Below are 9256 nucleotides of genomic sequence, written 5' to 3'. Positions count from 1 at the left end.
TATATATAAATATATTAGATTTATATATATACACACACACACACACAGATAGATACACAGACAGACAGACCTTCCCAAGCTTCTGCCTCCTGTGCTGGTGCCGCCCGCCGGATCCACTTCCACGACTCCACTTCCTACAGGACCTCCTTCGAGGGATCCGCCTCCTGGTACTCCGCCCACTTTGTTGGGTTGTTCTTTTTTTGCTTATGGACTAAGTTATTCAGTTTTTTTTCCTCTGTACTCTGGCACTCCTTCCGTCGCCCCTCCAACAAGTGATGGACTGTTTTTTGTTGGACTTTTTGGGCGTCTGGTAGCCGCCCTGGAGGGGGTGATAATGTTGTGATCTGTGTTTTTCTGTGTAGTTATTTTGAGGTTTTCTGTGTTTAGTCCTGTTCCTGTCCTGTCTTCCCTGTTAATTGCGTCCCAGGTGTGTCTAGTTTCCTGATTACCTTTCCTGTGTATTTAAGTCCACCTGTTGTCTTTGTTCCTTGTCGGGTCCTCGTCTATGGTACGTCTGTTCTGTCGCTGCACATCTTGTTCCTCTGTGTTCCATGTGTTGCTGGATTCTTGTTACTTGGATTTATCATTAAACACCTCTGAATGTCTGCCTGGGCCTACGAGCATCTTCCTCATCGCAAACAATACCACATCATTAGACTCAGAGGAGAGACATGACTCGGTCGCAGGTCCAGACTCAAGACGATTCTGACTCGCAGGGACTCTGAGGCAGGTCCACATTCTGAGGTCGGTCCAGACTCTGAGGTCGGCCCACACTCTGAGGTTGGACCAGACTCAGAGTCCAGTCCTGAGTCATAGTCCGGTCCAAAGTCTGAGGCCAGTCCCCGACTCAAGAGTCCAGTCCAGGCTGAGAACTTGGTCCCGACTCAGAGTCTGGTGCAGACTGAGAGGCAGGCCCACACTCTGAGGTTGGTCCAGACTCAGAGGAAGGTCCCGACTCAGAGTCCAGTCCTGAGTCATAGTCCAGTTCCGAGTCAGCATCCAGCCCTGAGTCATAGTCCGGTTCCAAGTCAGCGTCCAGTCCTGAGTCATAGTCCAGTTCCAAGTCAGCGTCCAGTCCTGAGTCATAGTCCGGTTCCGAGTCAGCGTCCAGTCCTGAGTCATAGTCCGGTTCCAAGTCAGCGTCCAGTCCTGAGTCATAGTCCGGTTCCGAGTCAGAGTCCAGTCCTGAGTCAGAGGCCTGTCCAGGCTAAGAGGTTCTACGAAACCCAACCGCTGGTCCTGTCTTGAGGGTCCTTTAGACTAAGCATTGCCTGGATCGTCTCCACAGCAGACAGCATGCTGAATCCTCTTCCATGCCTTTGTTAGGTTTTCTGAAGGTTCTTCTGAAACATCCTATGACCTTGTGGATAACTATCAGGTTGTCACTTTTAATCCTTTTATAGAGCAATTCTTTGACTGCATTGCCATTTCCAGACAGAAGTTGAAAGATGTCTGCAGTTTTTCATCCATCTCGTCAAAAAAGGTAGCTGTATTTTAAAGTTTTCTTATGGAACGATAGACACGGAAGTGTGTTTTTACCCCCACAATGCTCATGAGTCACCACGTCTTAAACATGTTGTTCCAGAGTTCTGCTGTATAAAACCAGAAGTCTCCGCCGCCTCATGAGTGACAATGGGAGGACTGTGGAGGAACTTCGGGCTCTGGCTAAGGGTGTCGGTTCTCCGGACAGCTCTCCGTCCCCCAAGCTGCCTGTGCAGAGGCTGACCAACTTCCTGGATGTACGTGCACCTGCAGAGAGCCTCGGTTCAGATTTAAATGGCGGCCAAGTTAAAGATCATGCTTCATCACATTTTTTAGGCAAAACAGCACTAATATTGACTCAAGATATCATTTGGCTACTGTTGTACACAGTAGTGGAGAAAGTACTCAAAACATGTACTTAAAGTACAAATACACAGACAAAAATGTACTCTAGTAAAAGTACCACATTAAAATTTTTACTTGAGTAAATGTAAAAAAAAAGTACTGGCTTTTAAAAATACTTAAGTATTAAAAGTAAAAGTACTTACTGAATGTATTACCTAATCACTAATACAATATCATTAAGTGTACCTGTAGCTCCAAAGTGACACACTGGCACAGCTTCCTTTAGACTGGCTCTTATTATTAAATGCCCTGCAAACTAAAGAAATAAAACACAAAGCTTTAGACATATATACATTTACAGACAGGTGACACGTGCTTTAACAAAGTTACCTCGTGGCCGCCTGCCACTTCGGAGGTCTTTGGCAGATTAATACTTCGCCGTCCACTCTAAAATAAAATATTAAGTAATTAAAACACCATAACCAATAAATTTACAAAATATTACAAACATAACTACAAAATACCTTAACAGTTACACGAGACACAAGGATTCTGCTCCTTCTCTGTTTATTCAAGTCTCGCAGCACAAATACACAAATCACATATACACAAATCTCGCGATAACTTCCAACCAAAAAAATAGTTCGACACGAAATAAAATATAATCATTTTACACAAATCTCAAAAAGTGAGTGAACCGAACAACTTAAAATACATAATCCTAACTGTTAGAAATAAATATGCATTTTTTTCATAACATAAATCATTTTAGTGACACTTACAGTACCGATTGTCAGGGACGGCTGGTGTAAGAGGGCTAGTAGGGCTAAGCTATCCCTGATATTTACAATAAAGTTTAAAAAAAAACACACAACTTTAAAAAAAACTACCTAAACTAAATACATTTTAGAAATAATGTATCACATTTTGCTGAATTTTCAACAAACCTGGTGTCAAACCGCCTGGAAAAATACCTGTATCTTTCCGAAGGGCTAACTTCTGAGCCCCGTTCAGCTAACGTCTGCCACGGATCAGAATGATTGACAGGCGTCTAGCCCCGCCCCCTCGTTTTGCGGCTCATTGGGGCTAATTTTGGTCAACCCAGGGCCAGCACGCTGCCGCAGGATTCAACCAATCAGGACGGACTTGCCTCGAACTTGAGTGTGTGTGGGCGGGGTTTGGCGTAAACCGAGAAGGAGCGATGGCGAGCAATAGTCGCATAAACGAGGTGGATTATTTAACCTTTTTTGCGTCCCAGGAAAGTCGTTGGAGTGAGTTTCTCACGGTAGGCCTAATTTAAAAACATATTGTATCTTGTTTGATTTTATCAGTGTGATTGTGTTTAGGAATATTGTGGAATTAATTTGGACAACAGCAGAGGTGCACTGCCTCGCAAAAAGGCACGTCCGAGGAACACAGGTAAACAGTCGCATTCAATGACATATAGGAAATATCAGAACCAAGAATCAAGGCAGGAAACGGACAAAAAAACCAAGTTATGAAGGAATGAACAAACTATTAGCCCACCCTTGAGATATCACCACCAGCCGCCACTGCTTATAATTGTCCCTCTTCTAAGGTAAGAAAGAAATTAGATTAATCTTTCAGGAGAATGATATGGATGAATGCTAGCCCTGTATGCGCGAGTTTGTATGTATTTAGTATGTTTTGATTAGTTATCTTAGTTTAATGCGATGTGCGAAGAGTGCTTGGTAGGGTGGCCGACAGGTGCAAATGCGCAGCAACAGAGAAAAGAGGCGGGAAAAAAAGTCACGCCCACAAATGAAATACTGCAAACAAAAAAAAGAGCTGAAAACGGAAGTGCTCCAGACCACTAGGGGGAGTCGAAGAAAATAGTATTCATGTCTATGGGACCAGACGCAAGATTCCGAGAAAGTTGAAAGTAAAGGTGCGTTTTACTATATTTCTTTTCAAATACTCCGTCTTTTATAATATAGAATAACAGAATAGTGGATGGGTAGCGTGATAGAGACTTTGTGTCAGTCATAGCATTTTTGTTTCCCATTTAAATGGGAATAATTTGTGATTTTTATTAAGTAGTAGAAGTAATGTACTGTTCGTCATTTTGATAGGAAATATTTCTATTTTTTTCTGACAGTAACATAACATTAATTCAGAGTGAAATTGTTAAGTATTTTCTCTAAAAAAAACAAAATGTAGTGTCGACTTGTACTTCGGTTAAGAATTGTATAAAAAGATGTTTCTGTCTTCTCTTTACATTCAATACAAGAGTAAGTGAAGGCGCACTGGTTTCATCTGTGGTCAGTTCTTCTCTTATAATTGTCCCTCTTATAAGGGCTAACATAATATATAGATATATGTATTATTGTTATAAATGCTGAGCCAAGAAAATTTGTCTTTGACAAGTAGCCCTTCGTATTACTCTGTACCCGTGAAGTAGCTCCCAGTCTCAAAAAGGTTGTTGACCCCTGATCTAGAGTTAGTTATCACTTAGGCTGGTTTTGCTAACCCAGGATTAAAATGTGTGAACCTTTATACTAAGGTTGCTGTTGCTTCCAAATTTCCCCTTTGTGGGACAATAAAAGCCATTTCTATTTTATTCTACTTTAAATCAGAATGAACAACTAATTGAATTGTATTAATGCATAAAGTTATAACTTTACTTGCACACATCCTGCATTACCACCAGCACCAAGAATTTCTAATCCTGTATATCTCAACCACCACAGTTCTGCTCCATCACCATCAAGCCAACGATCATCAAGCCACCACAGTTCTGCTCCATCTCCATCAAGCCAACGATCATCAAGCCACCACAGTTCTGCTCCATCTCCAGGAAGCCACCATCATTATTACACTCTTCATCTTTGTAAGTATTCTACTGTGATCATGTTTTAGAATCATAATGTTGTGGTGAAAGTACTCATGGATAGTACCCTTTTATTTTACAGCACTCCTCAAATATATTTTAATAAACCAGGAATCTATGATGGATCAGATTAAAATAATTTACAAAGCAATCCAAAGATTACAGACTCCATCTGGAGATGAGTTACTACTTTCCTCATTCCCACTGAACGATCGACAATCTGTTGAAGACATGGAAGCTGAACTTGGTGACAACCCCGAACTTCACAAGCAACTGGTAAGTATGTGAATAATACTTGAGGAACATGTATTCCAGTGAGTCTGTTGACCTGCATGTAACAGATAAAAAAAACTTTGTCATGATGGTCTGTGTTCATGTTTTAATCCAGGCTGGATGTTTTCTTAAAGCATCACAACATAACCTCTCAGATTTATCACCTTAAGGAGCCACAGGCACTGCTGCACTGTAACATAAACTTCACAGAATACTAAATAATATTAGAATAAGCACCAATTAACATCCTCCACTTATTAGGAAAAGCTTTCAGTTTTTACTGCCGCTTACCATCACATGAACCTGCTCAGTTCACTAAATGGTACGTTTGCATTTGAAATAACTTGCATTCATTATCTTATTTCAAGTGCAGAATATTCAGTATAAATATTTAATTTAAGGGCTAAAATGCTCATTCCATTGTAGGAATGAGTTTAGCCCTGAACATGGATCTAAAGAACAGCTACAGTAACTCACATTCAACATTTAGTCTGAGCCAAAGCAGTTCTAAGATTTTTGTTTCTTTACATATCACAGCCCAAGACTGTTAGACTAATACATTGTTCCCTGATACATTAGCACATGACTGAATTATTGAAGAACTGTTATTGTACTTACAGAGCATGGCTCTGGCTTTAAAGGGTGGAGGATCACTGAATGAGTGTGTTGGAAGGATTATGGCACCGCTCCTCACACACTCCCTAAGCAAGCAGATTAACTGGCGCGGTGTGAACGGGAAGATCGGATTCCAGCATCTACAAATTAAAAAACTTGTGAATGGTAAGTCTAGAGCTTTAAGGACTTCATCTCTTCTGTTCATCTTACTTTACACACTGCAGATTTTGTGCAATTGGCCTCAGAAAGTGCAAAAAACATTTAGAGGTGATGCAGACAAGAGATTTCGTATCGATAGTCACCTAAAGCATTTTCCTGTACCTGTACTCCTCAGTCTGTTCAGAGTAAACTATTCCTCTTCTTCTGTGATGAGACCTTCCTGATTCTGGAGTCGGGGTGTGCAAGGTGTTAAAGGTTCTAAAACAATGTTTTCACTCTAGAACTAAACTAACCTACTGACTGAGGAAGCTCAACGGACACGGTGAGGCTGGTCAGCAGTCTGCCTGCTGTCACCTTTCGTCTTTACCTGGTTCTAGGTTTGGATAATATATTGGAATATATTATGAACAAAAATGGTAATCCAATAACAACACCACTGATGTTAGAATCCACACTTTAATGGTTCCCTCTAACATGACCAACACATAAAATAACTCTTCTCTTCCCACCTCCTATGACCACCAGACATATGCAGCAGTTCTTCATAATGTACAAGAAAAACATTTAGACAACTATATCAATGAAGCTTGCAGAAGATTGTATAACAGTACTTCAAGTATAAGTCTTGGAATGCCAATGTAGTATTTTTTAAAAACAAAATAAAGCTGGGCCCCACAACTCTGACAAGTCCAGTGTTTAATTAATTTTATGTAATTTATTTTGTTTCAGTGGCAGCGCGACGTAATCGGCTGACTTCAATGGCAACTGACAGGGAGATAGACCACAGAATCACCAAGTGACTGCAAAGCGCCTCAGATCGGGACGGTGGGAGAAATGAAAGGAGGAAAAGAAAGTCTGAGCATCCAGTAGACAGGAGGGACTTTTAGGTTCTGGGGACAGGTTAAGTCTTTACTTACCTCCAAGAGTTTTACATTTCCTATTTTCTCATGTTCTTTGTTGTTCAGTATACACCTTTTCTGTTAACTTTATTAGACAACTTAACAGTTTAAGTTACAAGATGACTTTTAATTTCATCACTTCGTGAAATTTTCACACTCAGTTGGTATGCACACACATATGTGTTTGTAACTCACAATTTTTTATATGTATGGTTCTGGCCCACATGGGCCCCATCTGGTAAACCATCCCTGGGCCATGGGGCCCGTCATTTATTGCGCCGTGAGGGCCAGATATAAGTGCCAGCAGTGGGCCACATCCGGACCAGACCAATATTGCTATTGCTGGATTTCAGATGACGTAGCACTAAATAAATTATTTACCAGGAGATCCAAGCTTATAGAAATAACATGGGTTAGTTCGTTGCTAGCGATAGCATCATTATCATAGACTAAAATTACTTAAAATAGCACAATTCACTACTCACCGGTCGACAGCCATCTAATGCTGCTTTTGATCCTAAATGCTTGACCCAACTTGAAACTAAATAATTGTATTCTCCAGGCTTTTGAAAGCTTTCTTCGGGCTCATCGTATAATATGAGTTCTGCAGTTCCAGGTAGTTAGTTATGTGGATCGCATTGATGCGGGTAAATCCTCAAGATTATAAGTCTTTTTTTTTTTTCAAGATAATACGGATCATATCCTAAATGTATGCATATTTTTTCAAGATACCTCGGCTATTCCAGCCCATTTAAGGCATTAGCTACTTGTGATCAATTTTACTGTTTTGAACCAGAGAAATCCCCTTCTGGCCCTCCATCTAAATTTCGCTTGTCATCCGGGTCACGTGACTGAAACCCAGCAATATAAAAAAGGAAAAATACGAACCAAAGTTAACCAGAACAAGCCGCTGAGCAGAAACGAAATATAAACCTTGTGTACCACCACGTGTTGATTCTCAGTCCGTCCATGTCTGCAACATTTCTGATGTTTCTGGAGTTTCAGCTCCTTTTTCTTCTGCCTTCAGATCTGCAGCTGAGCTGTGGGAGGAGAAACCAACCCCAGTGGGGTTTAAAGCCGCTGCACCCCGAGGAGAGGCGACCTGCTGCGGCCACCAGCCTCTGTTCACCCCAGTTTAACATTGACTCACCAGACTCTCGGTCCCTCCTCCCCCCTGGCCCGCATCTGGTCTAGCATTGACGGCGCGGTTCACATGAGGCATGCCGTACCTGGACCAGTGATGGCTTAGCTTGCTGTCAGCCACTCATACCAAATACGGGCCAGTTATGGAAGTAGCGTTGTCACCCATGTGGCATGTGATAATTTCTCATAAGTGAGAAAATGTATATTTACCATTTGAAAGGACAAGTAAAAATAAATAAAGAAAACCAAAAGAATACATGGCCAGTTTATGGACAATAACTATCAACTTAAAATATTTATTTTTTTGTTTTCCAAGATTGTACAAATTCAACATTCAAAATTGATCCCAAGGGAAATTAAATAAATCATAGTATGATAAATGGCTCACAGACTGTAAGTTTTTCATATCTATCTTCTTTGGGTTTGTTTTTTTTTAGCCCAAATAAATGATTCATTTTAATTTACTCATACATGCTTTTCCCACCACCTGTAAGTGTTATTTATTCAACAACAGTTGGAAATATTTTATTTACAATGTCCTTTATTGTGCTGCTGAAAATTTTAGCTAACTCTGTTTTACAGGGCACAATTTTAAGTTTAGTTAATTATTAATCAATTTTTCTAGTAAATAATGTTTTCACAGACATTGTTTGGCTGCTGTTCTGTCTGTAGCTTATAAAATGTCATTTTTAACTGTTAGTATGAATATTATTTAGCATTAAAGGTAACTTAGCCGTTAGCATTGAGCCCTTAGTCTCGAGCCATTAGCCTTTAGCTGTTGGCCAGATTGATTCCAGATGTTCTGCATTGTTCAGGTTGAAATAACATTTTTGATAAAGGGGATTGATACTGATGAATAGGTTTATTTATTCTCCTGTTTGTTTTCTTTATTTAACGAGCCGCACCGCCCGGTCAACTAACGGACCGGGCGAGACGAACCAGCGGTTGCAGGGGAGCGGATGAGCCCGTGCAACCGCAGCATGTTTGTAATTAAGCCATATGTTAATAAATAGAGCGCATAATTCAGGTTTACACAACTAATTTATCGCCTAATAACTTTGTTTATTTTCAAAAAGCATAATATACCCATTTTATTAATGGCTCTGCTCGCTCTCCTCCGCCATTGCTGGTGGTGTTCGAACACGTCGCCTCAGCCCGCTGAGGATGCGCGCGCATATTGCACCCTGCTAGTGAACTAAGCCCGCGAAAATCAGGGGACAAACCGTCAACTATCTTTTCTTTTAAAACTAAATCGATTTTTAAAATTTTGACTATGTTAAGTTACGAACAAACATGATTGAGGTTATATTAAACAACTGAATTTAATTGACAAATTGTGCCCTTTCCCTTCATCTTTTTTTAAACAGCCGTGTTGTAGCGACACCGAAGCTCCTTGTCAGAGCAACCTACCATAATAAATATTTTAAATAACCATAAAAATAAATATCAAACATGTTCTAAATAAATTCTATTTATTTATAAAATCCTA

The sequence above is a fragment of the Poecilia formosa genome, unplaced genomic scaffold, assembly GCF_000485575.1.
Source record: "Poecilia formosa unplaced genomic scaffold, Poecilia_formosa-5.1.2 Scaffold373, whole genome shotgun sequence".
NCBI classification, from domain to species: domain Eukaryota; kingdom Metazoa; phylum Chordata; class Actinopteri; order Cyprinodontiformes; family Poeciliidae; genus Poecilia; species Poecilia formosa.
This window is presented reverse-complemented; position numbering follows the sequence as displayed.